Source organism: Falco rusticolus, chromosome 7 (genome assembly GCF_015220075.1).
Source record: "Falco rusticolus isolate bFalRus1 chromosome 7, bFalRus1.pri, whole genome shotgun sequence".
Taxonomy (NCBI): Eukaryota; Metazoa; Chordata; class Aves; order Falconiformes; family Falconidae; genus Falco; species Falco rusticolus.
Window position 1 is genome coordinate 40659726 of NC_051193.1, and position 17300 is coordinate 40677025.

Below are 17300 nucleotides of genomic sequence, written 5' to 3' on the forward strand. Positions count from 1 at the left end.
ATTCCCTTCCACAGCAGGCAATCCTGTGCAGAGGGTATTAGCATTCACACTTCACTTGAGAGGCCACGATATATACCTCACTGTTTATCAACAACATGGACTAGAATTGCCAAACCACTGACTGTTTCCTGCAAGTTGATGATTTAGCTTTTACCTTGCAGATTAACTTTAACCAGTGGGAGAAGTGCATCTTAAATATTCTTAACTAATATTGTGATGAGAATCCCAGTTCTTATTTGTAAGGTTTTCTTTGTCTTCACTGTTCTTTCTTCACACAATTTAATCTTCTTGGATGTTCTTCATATTTTATATTTAAACTCCAAGCATTTCTACTCCTCCATCAATTTTTATTATACGTAGGATTTATACTTTTCTTCTGTCCAATTCAGATGCATAATGCATTAGCTTGGTTGAAAACTTCTGCAAGTTCTCCAAGACTGCACAATGTTTAAAAGAAACTGATTTCCCACGCTAGTGAACCCAGAAAATTTAACGCCTCAAGCACTTTAATAACATGGTTTTAAATAGACTGCTGAAATATTAATCTTAGTGTTCATTATTCTTTCACTCTGCCTCTATTGTTTGATGCTGCTTCTCATGCCATCTGATGTCCCTTCTATGTATGTTTCAAATCTCTGGACATTATCATATCCATAGGATGACTCACATGTAGAAGAACCAGTGTGTTTCAAGCCTCAACATGTTCCAAATGAACACATTCCTTATTCTTCACCTGGAGCCAGTTTTCTTTGAAACATCTGACCCGTCTTTCAAAAATCCCTTCTTCAATTTTAAAGATCTATTTATATTAAAGTTTGTAATACTGTAGGTTCCTTAGGTGACCAAACTGTAACATTATCTTTTTTGCTTGGGCTTTGTATTCCTCTAGTTCTGCCAAGTCATAAAAAAGTAAATGAGCCCCTCAGCAATTCCCTTGCTGTAGGCAAGGCACCAAACTCAAGTGAAGGACGTTGTGAAATGGGGTAGTAAGCATAAGCAGTAATACTGAACCAGCAGCATTAGAAACCAGGAAAGATACTCTTTGAAGAGGGACTGCATTCAGACAATCTTTTGTAAAAGTTTTATATGATATCCCAAGATAGATTGTCATTCAGACTGAATTGAAATTGGTTACTTATTTATGATAGGCAATTATTCATTGTATAGAATTGTTATGTTCTAATGTAAAAACATTTGTCTACTTATGGTTTTGTGTCATCTACCTGATTCAGTCAAAGGGTTACAAACTGGCCATTAATATATTGAGGCTAGAAATAAGAAGTCTTCCACCATGATAAGTCAGCCACCCAAGGAGACAGGTTCTGGAACAAATTCCCAGCAGTGGGAAGAAAAATTTTCAGTAGCTAACTAAGGCAAAGACACTTTTGCAAGAGGAATGGCAATTTTCTTCAGCAGCAGGACCCCAGGTTTGGTAAGCAGAAAAGCATTCCTGCTCCTGGTGGCCTTCCTGCTACTTTTAGTGAGAAATGTACTTAGTACAGCAGAGCCAGAAGATGCAATACTGTGCCCCTTTGGAGGCACTACATACCTATCACCTTCCATACTTATTACAGACTTAAGGAGCTTCCAGTATCTACCTCAAAAAGAATGTTCCACAGCTTAACAATTCTTTCAGGAAACTCATCTTTTGCTCCTTAAATCGTGAACTAGACCACACACACACAGAAACAAACAAAACCACAAACCACCCGATCTGTGCTTTGGGGAAGGCAGCTTGCAGGCCTAGAGGAATTTTATGCTTCACACTGCTAGTAACAAAGGCTTAAGCCTCCTGCTGGCAAGTGTTCTTTGGCTTATGAGTTGGGCCTCCAACAATTCATTTAGCACAAGCCCTATGCCCTGTTGCAGGCATTGGCTCCTGGGTATAAGTCAACTTAGCCTCTGAAAGACTGACTTTCATCCAAGCCTAGTGTGCAAGACCTGACTTTGACCTGCAAATTTAATTCCTGGCACAAATAAGATTCCGTGCTCACTGCTTGGCTGTCTTGCTAGAGGTTTCACCCTTGCAAGAACAGGCTGTTTGATGGCTGCCAAATGACAAAAAAACCCTATATTTAGTTAGTAAAATGTTCCTTAAGATTTCACCATGACTTGGTGAGATGCATGAAAGTATTTCCTTCTTTCCTTGAGGTTCAGTGCCCTACACAGGACAAAGAAGATTAACACAGATTAATGCAGCAGAATATCACTTTTTCCTCAATTACTTACACTCCATACTGCAATCAAATGTCTGGAAACAGAAAATAAAGATACTTTTGCTCTACTTTTGCTCATCCACCCACCTTCTAGCACAGGCAAACCACACACGGACAATGAAGGAATCAGTCGAAGCTATTTTCTTTGATTTTTTCCTAAAGAAAATGGAATAAAGTGAATGCACTGGATTATTTTGGTTGAAGTGATTGACACTTATTTTCCTCAAAGCAATTTTGTTACCTCTGCTTACAGGTTTTATAATAACCAGCAAAGGAGATGTGAAAGACACCAGGAAAGTTTCAGGTCTAAAAATACTTAATTCACAACTGGTAACCTGATGGAAAACATAAGGGCTCTTGATATCATTTATAGAGTAGGCTAATGGGTGCAAGGAAAACAGTATACAGACTTAAAAAATAAAATAAAATTGAAGATAGAAAGATACACCTAATTTTCAGCCACAAGCAGTTTTACTTTCAGCCTGCAATAATCTAAGACCTTATCTCATTTATATGGTATTAGCTTGTCTCAGTCAACTCAACAAGCAACAATAGCAGCTCCAAGACACTGATTCCTTGGACACCCTGGCTGCTAAAGCCTCCCAGCATGGGTGGGTGGACCTTGATGGGCTCAGATCACCAATTAGACTTGCAAACAGCCAGGCCTGGCAGTGCTTGGAGGAACATAGCAAAAGCAGGGAATTTCTTGTCACTATGACTTAAGCTTAACTCTGTAGTTTTGGGGCACAGTCAGCATAAAAAACATTTAGAGAGATATTTATTTGCCCAGGGAAGGGGATACTTACTGCAGCAGCTTGAAAAGAACTGTTCCCCAATAAGGGTCAGAAAAATTTGATGACAAGGTTCAGAAATTATTCTGATGTAGTCAGATGATAACTATAGCTGCAAAGTCGTATTTTCTCTAAAATTCTAATCAAATATGAAGTGACAGAAGAGGCCAAAACAGATCTGGACATTAATAAGAGAGAAAGGCTTTGGTCTTTTGCAGTCCCAGAGGTAATTACTAAGAGATGTCCTATCCCCTCACCAAAGCAGAGGAGGTTGCATGAAGACCTCTGGGTTCCAGCCAACCCTATGGCTTTCAGACATATTTAAATAAATTAATAAATGAAAGCAAAGATTTTAAGTTAGCCAGGTAGCAAACATCAAGACAGAACAAGGATTTGGAACACAAGCATCCTGTACAGAAGGCAAACCTCACATCACTCTCCTTATTGAAAGTTCAGCTACTGTAACAAGCTCTTTCTCAAAGAAATAAACTGTGGTTTTGCCCATTAGCCATTTTGGGACAGAAAAGAACATTTCATTTCAACAAGTAAATTTCCCCCCTTAAGGTAGTGAGGTGAGGTGACTGTATGTACCAGAACTCCAACAACTGCACAATGAGTTGGTTTTTAACAGCTGTAGTTAGCAAGTACATGCTTCCAGCCCACCCAGAACAGAAAAGGTTCTGTTGAAGGAGGGCGAGGGGCAGGGAGGCTGTCAAAGTGTATCTTTAATGAAACCCAGGCAGGATATGTTTTACAGTCTATGCTTTTTAAAGGGGTTCTGTGGCTGCCCCTAGAGTGAAGTTTATTTTCTAGGTAATTTAGGAACAACAAGAAAACTGATGTTACTTGGGGGGGAAAAAAAAGCAGAAGGAAAGACCAGGGTTTGGCTTACGCTCCTGCAATATTATTATACATTGTGCTGCTTTTTTCTCTTCCCAGGATGGACAGGTAGATTTCAGGAGGATCGGGTCTGTGCTCACTCCCTCATCCCTTTGCAGAGTATAGGAGGGGGCAGCCTGCTCAGATCACGCTGCTGATGGAGCACTGGGAGTCAGGTGTTACAGGAACACGGATTTAAAATGCTTCAGAGTCAGAACATTGAGTTTTATATGGGATCTATTTAATGTATTTAAATACAACACAGCAATTTGTATTGAAATACTATCATATACAGAGGATCACTGATTTTAAAGGATTTAACATCAATATGTTTGATGACTATGTTATTCATTCACACAGAGAATGTTATATATGAATGCCTCAATCCCTACTACATCAACTGTAGACCCTGAGCCCTACAGTCCAGAGAGAGTCATTAAGGTGCCACTTAGTTTCTGACCATCAGCAAGGGTTGGGTTTACATCATTTTCTCTAAAAACATCCCTTTAGCCACACATGTTTCAGGTGCATGTTAAGAACATGAAATTAAGGTTAGCAGTTCAGAAAAGATCTGAAAGGGAGCTAGATGTTTTCCTGTACAAGTGCAGCTCAGCCCACCATCCCAGGAATAACAAAACTGATCCATTTCCACCATCCCATCATAATGACCCCAATCTCAGTTATATCACAGGCTCATGAAAGTGCTGGATCATGGACTGCTGTACCAGGACAAAGGGAAGTCCATGTCAGGGCAAAGGGGATACAAATACTTTTGTGAAGCATTGGTACAAAGATGCTCACCATCAATAGATAAGTCAGTTTTGGACAATTGAAAGTAGCCTTGGGAAAAACACATGAAAATCAGACATGAACAAGAAATTGTTTTGCCCTAGTTTATACAAGCAGAGCTGAGTTTATAGACACAGGTCAGGAGGTTCAGCTTTTAAGCCTGAACACAGAGGATTCAGTCTCCTACCAGCTCAGGAGCCAGGGAAAGTTTTTTGATGGTGAGAAGCTGCAATCTATGCCATCTTTTAAAAAAGTTAAATTAAAATATATGCAGGCATAAAACTGCTTATCAGTTGAGAACAGCAGCATCAATAATGAATTTTCACTATTAATAAATCCTGCCTCCAGAGTTTTCCCAGAAAGCCTAATAAATATTTCATTGTGTTTCATTCTGAGAAGTAATCCAAAAGATGAGACTGAAAATCTTGAGGAAAGGTGAAGGAACTGTTTAAAGGCTAAGTTTTTGAAATGCTAATAGCTACAAGGAAGCATTAGTGCAGTTTAGTTATCCCACTCCTGATGCAATCAGAGCTACCAGAGAGATTTAATGAGCAAGACATCCAGCGTAGTGCTATTAAATGCTTCTCAAGCACAACAGGGTAATATTCCAAAAAAACACTGCAACCACCACATCATAGTCTTCAGGAGAAAAGGCATTGTTTCAATGGAATTTCTCCCCTCTCCACCCAACACAGAGAAATTAGAACCCATAATATCACATACACCATGTCCACATAATGGAATCTTGCAATACAGAAAACATCTCACTTCTGATTCCTCAAGCAAAAAACAAAAGGCCACACACTCAGGGCAGAACAAAAAGCCAAGACACTTTACAGTCTGGAAAGTTAAAAAACAGTGAGGGTAAACCTCATTTGAGGCTGTAATGAAAAGCTCAGTCTCTAGAGGCTTTAAATGAATATGCTCACAAAAACTAGTAAACATTTTAAATATGTATTCAAAGTCTTGTTGGATTCTAATGCTCCTCTGATGATTAAAGATGGTTCCCCTCCTCAGTAAATAATTCAGTAACAAAGAATTGCTTGGCCTGGAAAAGAGAAGAACAATGGGCCAAGACTTTAGATAACTGCTCTTTGCTGAGTGATTTTGGCCTCGATTTTGACTTTGTGAAGAGAGGTTTCTTCAAAATAGGAAGCTGAAATGTTTGTTCACAGTTGCAGTTAGAATCAGCATTTTCTGACCTTTATTCTGTTAGAAGAAGGAGAAACAGCTGATGCCATGAAAAGAGAACCCAGCAACATAATTTATATAAGCTACTGCCACAGGAGAGTAGTGTTCTTATTCAAGCACAAAGTACTGTTTTGTTCTAATTGTGGTCAGAGAGGTTCACCCTGTGAAACAGTATGCTGGTATTAGATACTTGGGAGTGCAGATACCCAGGAACATCATCTAGAGTAGGCTCCAGAAAGCAAAATATTATGCTGTGGTTCCAGGTGGGTTTTGCTTATTTAATGTTAGCACAAAGATGTATCTAAGTACTGAAGAACAATCTGATTAGTAGTGAGACTAACAGTAATAAAGCATTACTAAAAAAAACAGGCAACTCAGATGTCCTCCCGAAGAGGCAAACGTTTTTAATCCAGAGACTTTAAAGCAGGATAAAACCTTTCCCAGGTTAATTCCATTAACTCTGATGGCTCAGAACGTGATTTGTTCTAACACATCACTAGACGTGATCCACACCTAGGAGAACTTTTTAGATCAGACCTCAATAAGGGACATACCAGACAAACACACATACACACAAAAGATACTGATGCTTTATATTAAAAAAATGCAGGAATTTGAGCATTTTCTCAATATTGCTTTTGTCAGATGATTATATAGATCGAGGAAAGACACCACTGAGTCTGAAACAAGTCACAAATCAGAAAAAGTCAGAGTGCACCTGAGCTTTCTTTTCTAGGCTGCAAAATGGCAACCCAACAAACTTCTCTGAAAAAAAAAAAAAAAGGAGCTATTCGCAGGCATTTGCAAACAATTAGCACATGATACTGCAAAGTACTAAAGCCATGCTGAGAGACACGCTACTTAAATAAACACACAGAGATCAAAAGAGAATTGCTCTACAGAAATTAGATGCACAGAGGCACTTTTAAAAACAGGTAACTTTTAGCAGCCAGTTTGGAACTATACTTTAAATCATCCCCCAAAAAAGAAAGCTATGGGTACCTCTTAAGTTAGGAGGAAACCAAAGACAAGTTACCCCAGAGCCTCATCTCATTCACATTATATTTTTTTCGACCTTAAGAGTGTTTGGATCCACCTCATTTCTAGTCAATGTCACTGGGGTCGGGTGGGGCTGAGGAGGAAACAAATGAAAAAAATACCCACCCACGTTTCTAGACAGCATTTTCCACAAGTAACTCTTAAAAAAAGAAAAAAAAAATCTTTGTATTATTTCATAAAAAAATACCTCCCAAGTCTGGAGAAGAAAACTACAGATGTATATAACTGACCTGTTTCATTTAGAGTTTTCTTCATAAGCTGTTTGCTTAGCTGCACAGAGAAATCTTCATTGGTGACTCCCTTTTGACTGTGATCTTGGCACTAGAAATGAGGAGCAACACAACAAAAGACTTCAATCTGGAAACACAATACTTATGACTTAAAGTCTAAAACAGGTCAGATCAAGGACTGTAAGTGTAAAAAAGATTTTAGAAAAAATAAAAAAGTAGCAGTCACTACAAAGTATTATCTAATGGAACAATTTTGCACAAGGGAAGACGGTTCACACTTATTAACAGCTGTTACATTTTGTAAATGAAGGACATCATCAGTTAAATCCCAGAAATACCAGCCATATCCACACACCCCATTTGACAAGTCCTGTCCCTAGCGCTTCCCCTTTACCCCAGCTCCACACCACAAGAGCACGGTGAGCCATACCTGTCTCTCAGGAACTTGAGAAAATCCTGTTTGTTCCAGACCAGAACTACTACATGCTGTTCCATTAATTACATTTAAATGCATCACCTGTGGTTCCCCCTGACAACACAGCATGGTCACACTACTGAGGTAACTCAATACACCTACCTAGAGCCCTGTAGAAGGGCAGCACTTTGACCAGCTGAACCTTCATCATGGCTCCTCTTTGGCAGCAGCAGCAGCGGCAGCAGCCTCCTTTCATGTGCGCACTCTTGTGACTACTGCTGGGATGCCATGAAGGGCTGCTCCTGCCAGCTGCACGACCCCAAGCTAGTTTTGCCTCTGTCAGGTGCTCTTCATTCAGCCAGTAGCTATGAGAGGGCAATATATGGGTAGACAGGGACAGAAGGGCTGGAGATCCAGAGGAGAGTAACAGTCATGGTGCCCCATGCCCAACCCACAAAGTGGTCTCAAGCATTTTCTTGTTTAACACTCTTATTAAAACACAGCTGCTTCCCCCTTCCCCCCCCCCTTTTTTTTTTCTTTTTCATTGCCATATTGTTTGATTTTATACTTTACTTAGACAGGCTTTCCCCAGGAAATGCCGACTTTTCAGCCAGACCTTCTTGTGTGTTGGGGGGTAGAGGGCAGAGTGACAGAAGTGGTTTTGGGATACCACAAGTGCATGTCTCTTTGTCCAGTGCATTTTTATGAATGAAAAGGCTCAGAAAGATTCCTGCATTTTTGAGAGAACAAGCATTTCTGCAAAATTTCTTGCTGGGACTTTGTATACAAAACACTGGAGATATCCCATCTGGATACTGCACACAAGAACTCACACAGAAAGAGAGGCATGGAGGGGCTTATGGCGGTGATCAGGGGAGCATTTTTGCATGACAGAAAGCTAAAAAACTTGTCTTTGCACAGCAAAACACAGACTGAAAGGAGAAAATTGCAATCTGTAAGGTATCCATGAACTAAATACCCAGAGAGGAAAAGAACTATTTAATTTAATAGAGATATTGACATAAAGATACTGGATGCAAACATAGCACAAACACATCCACCCTGGGAACTAGAAGAAGGATTGCAGTTATTAAGAGGATGAAGTTCGGGAACTCTCTTCCCAAAAGTCATCTTTTACAGAGGCAAATGAGGCATAAAAAATTAAGCTCTCTATTCAAGATCATACATAAAGTTTGTGTCAGAGATGTGAATCAGATACCAGAGACTTAAATGCCAAGCCAGGTCCTTTAAAACAAAATCAATATTCTCAGCAGTGAGGGTCAAATGTGTTGAAAAGATGCATTGCTGGGCCAAATCCTGCAATCTAGTACAGGTGAAGTGAGAAAAGGATCTGATATGAGAAAACAGATTAGATTTCTATAATATTAATAAACTGTTAATAAATAATAAATTGTTAGTGGTAAATCAGTACCACTAATCTTTGGAATAATTAAAAAAAGGATATTAATTTAAAGAAAATATTTGCATTTCTGATACAGGGCATTACCTCAGGATACTGTGGAATTCATCAAGATGCTTATAGGCAAGTTTCTCCTTCTTTTGCATGGCAGAGCAAATAATTTATTGATACCTCAGTGTAATCTGTTCTTCTGCCTTGTTTTCCCCCCTTTCTTTTAAAATGTATTGTTGGAATTATTGATACAGTTGTGTCCTTAGGGAATAACATCATGCTTGTAAAGTTCAGCTGTAACAGCTATAAACAAACAAGCTTAGACACATCTCTTTCTCCTGAATCCTTTGGATTTCAGACTATCACCTGATGGTAATTTCCTTTTGTCCCCTCACACAGTGTTTATCAATCTGTTGACCTGGCTTTTTCTTTCTCAGTGTCAGAAGAAATCAATGAGGGTTTCCATTTGGGGATTCCCAAGGGTGTTTCCCTTATTATGAATTTCACTGGCATGCCTATTTTATCTCAAGCCCTATACGCTACTTGCTTCACCAGATTCCTCTAAATCCTAATTCCAGTACCAAAATCTCACGTTTGTTTTTTCTTAGTTAATCCTCAAGTGCTTACTTTATGCAAAAAGAGAAATGTATTTGCTATTCAGGAGTTAAGATTTCTAAAAGTGGTGTTTGGTTGGTTCCTCAGGTCCCCATTGCCTCTCCCCACCCTGGGAACTGGAACTGTGTTCCTGCTATAAACATGTCACCATTTCCAGGAGGGAGACAGCAACACGGGGTCATGCACTCTCCCCAGCACTCCCTCATGCTCACAAGGATGTGCATCGCCTTTCTTGGCGATCTGGATTCCCAAACAATATTAAAAATGCAGTCCCAACCTTCTTTTCCCCTCAGCCTTACATGAGACAGAATCTTTCACATTTTTAGGTAGCCCTAACTTTGTAAAATGTCATCATTCTTCCTAGCTTCTGATTCACACTTGAGTTAGAAAGTTACCTTCGGTAAAAGCAAGTGACTCTGTGCTTTCATCTTGAACTCCCAAAACTGGAACCAGAGGGTGCACTTGATTTATTCAGTCATCAACGTGCTGGAGAATAGTTGAAAGAGAAGCAGGAGGACTAAAAGCAGGCAGCTTTTTCCGGAAAGGTTGCCACAACCACACTGTTTACATTCCTAGCTTCTGTGCAGCCATTTCTGTCCGAGGGCAACCCCTACCAGCAACATTTCCAGCCTCCCACAGGAGTCTGGTCTGAGTGATGCCACCTTACTGCTTTTTCTCTGTTTTTTTCACACCACATCAAGACTCTTCATTTTCCCCTTTTCCAGCAACACTGGAAGACCAGCTTCTCACATTCAGTCAGTGGGATTAGAATGGCAATTCCTCAACATAATGCAGTCTTAAGGCAGGTTGTGAAAGGATGCAGGGGTGAGGGTTATTCCTTTCTTCAGACCGTTGCAGAGTTGGTGAGTACCCTGTCCCTCTGGAAACATATTTACAACTCCTCTCTCTCCCTGCTTGTCTATCAAAGTTTTGCCATTGACACCCAGATGCCCTGCTTCAGCACCCTGTGAACTCAAATGAGTCAATAACCATGACAGCTTTGCAGTGAAAAACACTTGAGAAGAACTCAGTAAAACTTAAAGGCTCGGACTTTCAAGAAGTATTTAAGTGGCATGAGCCATGGAAAGATTCAGCATCACTTTCACAGCACCCACCCACATCACTATAAACCCACATAGCTTGCATACGTTTCTGCCTAAATAGCCTTAGAAAGCTGGAGCAGAAATGATTTAAGCATGTCTTGTGTTAAGTTCTTAGGTGATTTTGGGTATTTCTCTGAGATAGCAATGCTGAACTGGGACTTCCCAGATCAACGCATGGAACTGTTAGAGCATCTTCGCGTACTGCACAGCTTTGTCCCGGCACAAGGTGAAAGTTAACAGGAACTGCTTAAGGCCTCCTGTGCAGGAGCTGAAGCATCTTCCAGAGAGGCAGACTGCACTGGGAGGTGCAGGACATGATGACACGAGGGACCACAGGAGCAGCTTGCCCTAGGCACCGTGGGGAGGGAGGGCCCCACATCTTCTGCTGACCCCTGGGCCCTGCAAGCTGTGAAGGCACCAGCATGTTGTTCTCACAAGTGCGTTGTGCAAGCTTGGAGGCAAATTTCACACCCCTGCCTGCAAAAACTAGCATCCTGCTGGTGCAGTACCACAGAGGTAGAGCTCCACTTCTTGGCTTGAACTGAGAATTAAACACTGTGCTGGGAACTGCCACCAGGCATGCTGAGCTGTCACTCTTCAAAGGCCTTGGGTTGTGTAAGTGGACCAAGGGAATCGCTAAACCACAGACAATGAAAACAATTTTAAATGAGAGACTAAATGAAAGGTAAAAAGTTGTCAAAGTGTCAAGGTTAATGTTTTCATAAAACTAACCAGGGAATGGCTAGACAGTATAAGCGTAAACCCTAAACTTAATTAAAATTTTTAAAGTGTGAATACAAAACTAACTTCAGTCTAGACAGTCAATAAATCTATCCCCCTTAATGAAATACTGGTCCTTTTGGTATTTCTGGTCAATTTTATTTCTCATCCTTGCAGCTATATGTAACTTTGAAACTGTTAAAACCAGAGGCACCATGTGGAATGGGACCACTGCTTCCTGTGGCTCCTGCCCTGCATCCTCTTGTGCCCTGGCTGGGCCAGCATCTCTGCCGCCAGCCTGGCTACAGCTTTGGGATGGTCAGCAGCCTCCAAACACATACACCAAGTCAGGGAGTGACAAATTTCTTATGGTCCACCCCTTAGCTGGACCATGATGGTTTCTGCAGAGTATCTCAGAGGCAGTTTCCTTGTCTGCAAAGCACCATAGTTCTGGCTGGGCTCTAGAAGAAGCCCAGATGAAAGGCACCTCCTTATCTTATAGCCTGGCAATGGTTCTGCTATTTAGACAGACAGAGACAGCAGAAGTGGAGTCTGCAGTGCCTCTGAGAAAGTCTGGCCCTGTCAGGTCTCTGACAGATTTTAAAGAGATCAGGTTAAAGAGCTCTGGGATCTTGTTTTCTTGCATTTTGTTGTTAGTAGGCATCATCATCCAGTTAGCCATTTTCCTGACCTTTCAGGAAAATCTTTCCTTAAACAAAAAATCCAATTTTGTGACCAACAGGTACCTTTTTTTATCCTCTTTTAAAAAATATGTCTTGTTCAGACACGCGGTTTGCAGCCTAGGCAAAGTACTGCAGGTTTTCCTGAGGCAGGATCTGACCTTGCACTGTGCTAAAAAATGATGGAGTTGGGAACATGTTGATAACCAAGACTGAAATCACTGGCTCTGCCATTTGCTCCACCTTACAACTCAGATTGAAATTTGCCTTCATCTGTCTGACTCTACCTCAGCATGAACTCCACAGCTGTACTCTTAATAAGTCCATCAATACGTCTCAGCACTGTGAATAACAGAATGCTAAACTAGTATTATGGGCTGTAACAAAATAAGTATATTGGAACCTTACATCAAAGTCATTTTGTTAGGCAGCCATAATATTAATTTAGCGTTCTGCTATCCATGGTGCTGAAACAATGCTATTTCACATAGTTCAATCCACAGAGCGCAGACACAACCAGTACTTCAGCTGCATGAGCAAATACGATCCTGGATATTCAGTGAGAATAATTATAACCAGGAAGAATAAAGTACTGAAAGTTTTATTCAGGATGGTCACTAAGCAAACAGATTAGATTGGAAGCCTATAGTTTTTCTATACAGAAGAGACAATTTAATTTCATTTTCATTAGACAAAAAAAAAAAAACAACAAACCCAGAGCATATAAAGCCAAGAACATAGTGCAAATATTCTAAACTGAAGAAAAGCATAAACTAAGTGCTATCATGTTTCAGATGAATGTCAAGATGTTTCAACTTATGTATGGGGCTTAAGTTATCAAAACTACCCCCATTAAACCAATGTAAAGGTCTTACTTTCTTCCCAAAGAGACTTCAACACAAGCCATATTTTTTTTTTTTCCTCCAGTACATAAAATAATGGACTTAACATAAGTAAATAGCTTTTTCTCAGTTACTGGTGAGGAATCTCAGACATGCAACAATGTGTGATGGAGCAGTAAAGAAAAACAATCTGACTGTACAGGAGATATGTCCCAGCATCGTAAATAGGCACTGGATGTTCCCAGGGCTATCACCTGCATTCATGGCTTGCTTTCATTTTACAGTGTTTTGTTAAACTGAAACCTGATGTTCTTTAATGAAGACCTTTCCTCAAAAAGTTTTTTTTTTCCTTTTATTATTTTTTTAAGATAAAGATATGCTTTTCCTAGCTCTGATGGCAATTCTGTGTCATATAATTTGCCTGGCTCTGTAGAGCTGAAAATTTTACCCCAGATACTGAAACATATTTCTGAAGAAAGGGACGCAGAGATTCAGAGGTGTCTGTGAAGATGACCTAATCCAGGCCAAGCAGTGGTCAAAAGGGGAGAGCAGTCTTAGAAATACATAGATAGCAACAGCTCCTAGAAATTTTGGCCAGAAGGAAACAGGATGGGGAATCTGTACTCCACTGAGGGACACCCAGCAAAACCCTTACACACATGTACAGCTTTGGGCAGGGGGGCATCCTGAGGGGACATGGTCAGGGTTTTGCTGCCTTTGGCATGAGGACGGACCTCATCCTAGAGAGGGAGATTAGAGCACTGATAAGGATGATCACCACACCAATCCTCCACACTGCAGATGAACCCCAGGGCCCGGCACTGCTGTTGCAGTGGATGCTCTATTGCCACATGCAGCAGGACAGGTTTCAGAGCCCCGGTCTCCACCCTCAGCATCCTCATTCCCCAGGCTGTCAGTTTGGCCTTGAAGTGGGCTTCCTCAGGAAACTGCTGATGCACTAAGAAAATAGCAAAAAGCAGCACTTCGGACCCAGCTTAATGTTATCTCTTCTTCTTTACCAGAAGAGCAAGCAGCACAGCAGTAAAGAACATGCACGTCTGAGGGACTGGAAGCTCTTTACCCCCATCATTGACCCCCAGCAGGACCTGACCACAGAGGTGGCTGTCAGCTTGGCTTCTGGGACTCACACATACACAAAGCCATCTCCAGACCAGCCTGGGCTGTAGGCAAGACTCAGTGTTACCCTCCTGTTGGAGAAGGACCAGGCAGAGAAAGGGAGGTGATGGTGAGCTAGCAAGCAAGGGAAAGCCCTGGAGAGCTGCCCCTGGTGTAGCCTGAGGCAGGGGAGAAAACACCTGCAGGAGATGCCCCAACCCCTCTCTGCCTCTTGGCAGAGATGAGGCAATCTGGGCTGTCTCACCACCCTCAGCATCCTGCCATCCAAAAGCTGCCTGTGCTGAAAGCTGACCTGGGATACATGATCGCTTGTTGGACTGAGTTTTGCATTTTGTTTTACTAAGAATTGCTCAACTTCAGAGAATTTATACTTGGATGTTAGAGAGACATAAACAGCCATAAAAATTCCAGCTCTGCTTGTACGAATGATCCACTGATGTGTGTTAAATGCACTCTATTGCTGCACTGAAGTCAATTTGCAATTGATCATATTGCATTTCTGCTGTCAGCAGATATGAAAACATGTCATTTACCAATGCTTAATGAACCTTTATGCTGACAAGACATAAATATCAATAAGCAGCTCTCCAGTTAAGGAGGTTAACCAGCAAAGTACTCAGTGAAAGCATTAAAGAGGTAATCATCTGGCAATTGCTGTATAGATGGAGCAGCTGCCCTCAAGGATGACTAATTCTATGCAAAGGACCATTACAAGAAAAAAGGAGAGAAAAAAAAGAAGCAATTAACTCCATGTTATAAGCTGAAAAATTCTATCTGAATGAAAAAAAAGTAGCTGCCTTTCTGGAACGCACTTGTACTCTTTTCCACAAGCACCTGAGGTAATCTGCTTTAGTAGGGCTTTTAGACCATGCTGGATATTTGGAAGGGAAAAGGCAAAGCAGCAAGTTACTCCACTACTGTTCCTCTTAATTCTTCCTGGCAATGTTCATCCGTCCTTCTCTCTTTTTTGAATATTTACATTACTTTCATGGGTATTTTAATCCTAAAATCTTCCTCTTTTTTTTTTTATTTTATTTTTTTTTCAGGACAAAGCTTTCATTTTGCTGTAAAGATAAAGGAACAATAAAGGGAACATCACCAGTGCTTAAAAGCACTTCATGAAAGTAAAACACAGCAGATTAAACTTTGCTTTATACTTAATGGAGCAATTTAACAGCAGCTACATTCACCACTGGACTGAACATACATTTCAAGTTCAATTCAGATTTTAAGCAGATGTAAATGGTGTTTATATTTCATCTATGAAGCCCAAGACAGCAAGAGTTTTCTGAGCAACCACAGAGGTCCAAAAGAGTTTAACCTCTCATGGCTCAGATGTGCCTGTTCGTCATGGAACAGGGTATACACAATACCCCTTTGTGCAGCCAGCTCTGCCCGTGAAATGGGCCTATTCTGCATGGTCAGGGAAAAAGACTGTACAATTGAGGGTGATGCTACAGAGTGCTGTTTCTGCCAACAGAAACCAAATCTCCTGTGTGAGATCCCCTGACCTGGGCATCCTTTCTCCATTTTACAACCATTTCTCACCCCAGGCACACACCAGCTATCCTCTGCCTGCAGCAGCCACAGTCGCATATCCCAGCCACTCCGGGGGGCAGGGGTCTCCCTCCTTGCAAGCCCCTTTCCCTTGTCCAGACAACCCTGGCACCCTCCTTGTCACACCCCTGCGTGCTTTGCTCCCCCCTCCACTCTGCCCAAGTAGCATCTTGCCTCCCGGGTCAAGCTCTGAAGCGATACCCCAGCCATGAAACCACTTTCAGTAAGTCAGAGGGCCACAGCCAGCCCACAGATGACCCTGCCTACATAGGCAGGAAAGGCTGATGCCTCTCAGAGGCCAAAAGCTTCTGGGTTTGCCAGTGTCCAATGCCTGAAGTTTGTGAATTAAGCATCTTAAAGAAAAGAAAACAGAAAACAAACAAAAAAAAAAAGCAGCTATATATTGTTATTAAGTGGTAGCAGGCCAGCAGGTTCCAGCAATGCCTCATTCTGAACCAGCACCTCACAACTTGCAGCTGCTTTGGAAAATCACTGAGTGATCACATTAGAAACAGTTTCCCAAGGCAAAAGGAAAACTGTAGTAAAGCTGGAGGAAGAAAGGGGATCTTCCCTTTCTGCAGAAGAAACACAGGGATGTTCAGAGATAGCAGGCATTTAAGGAAATTGCTGCTTTTTGTACATTCAGCAACACCTGAATATTCTGACAAAAATTCCCTGATATTTTAATGTATTGTAAAGCTAGCTGTGCAAAATCACCACATGTATGAGACAGGGAAAAGGGGTTGTACATCAAAAGAAATGCAATCAGCAGGAAATTGTCTGTGTTCTGGTACAGCCTTTGCCATACACACCGATAGGGTACTACACAAACCCTTCTCATTTCAGGCATGTTCTCCAACAAAAAGCTCATTATGCAGACCTAGTCCTCCTCTCTTCTGTATACACCCTATCCCATTTCAATGCAAATGTGTTGCCTCTTGATAATAACAATCACCCACAGCTCTCATATCACATTTTACATTGGCAGATGTAAAAGCAAATATCAGAACAATTGAGGTCAGTTCATTAACCCCATTTTGCAGCTTCAGAAAGTGAGGAATGGGAGACATCTCTCTTGGCAGGGCTTTGGTGCCCAGGGATGATCTCCTGGGATCCTTAACCTCTGTGTTTGCAGCTCGGGCTGGACACAAGGTCAAATTCAAATGGCACAGCTGTATTGTGCATGTTCTGGGGGATGCGTCTCAAGGCACTCAGCATGGCTTCCCTGTTTAGGCACTAGTATTCCCAGGTGTGCTCAGAGGAGTTTGTCTGGTTTTCCCTCTAGTCACTGCCAGTGTCCACACAATGTCACATTGATTTGCCTCTACGTGCACCTCTCAATGTGCAAATGCCAGTGTTCCATGCACAACTACAGTGAAAATTTTCAAAATGAAGTAAAAACTCAAATAATTTGCATGGATGCTTTAAGATTATGATTTATCTTTTTTTTAAGCATTCTGATAACTTCAGGATGGCCAAGTTCTAAACTTCAGGTACCAAACATAAGATGAAAGGGAGATGAGACAGAGGTTTCTGACATCCCTATTACTGTATGCATTAACTGTCAGTGATGAAATTCAGTAGGTGTAATTGTAGAAACATTTCTCAACGGGTTTCAAAATGTGCAGTATACAATAAAACAAGATGTCTGCAAAGCCTTGATTC

The 17300-nt window shown here is 41.2% G+C and overlaps 1 long non-coding RNA gene across 2 annotated transcripts in view; it reads right to left on the reverse strand.

Annotated features, from left to right (window-relative positions):
* LOC119151815 overlaps positions 1–17300 on the reverse strand; it is a 161855-nt gene that overhangs the window by 130371 nt on the left and 14184 nt on the right. For both annotated transcript variants that reach the window (XR_005105559.1, XR_005105558.1), the window contains exon 2: positions 7156–7246. This is a non-coding gene — a long non-coding RNA (uncharacterized LOC119151815). The remainder of the gene's footprint in view (positions 1–7155; positions 7247–17300) is intronic.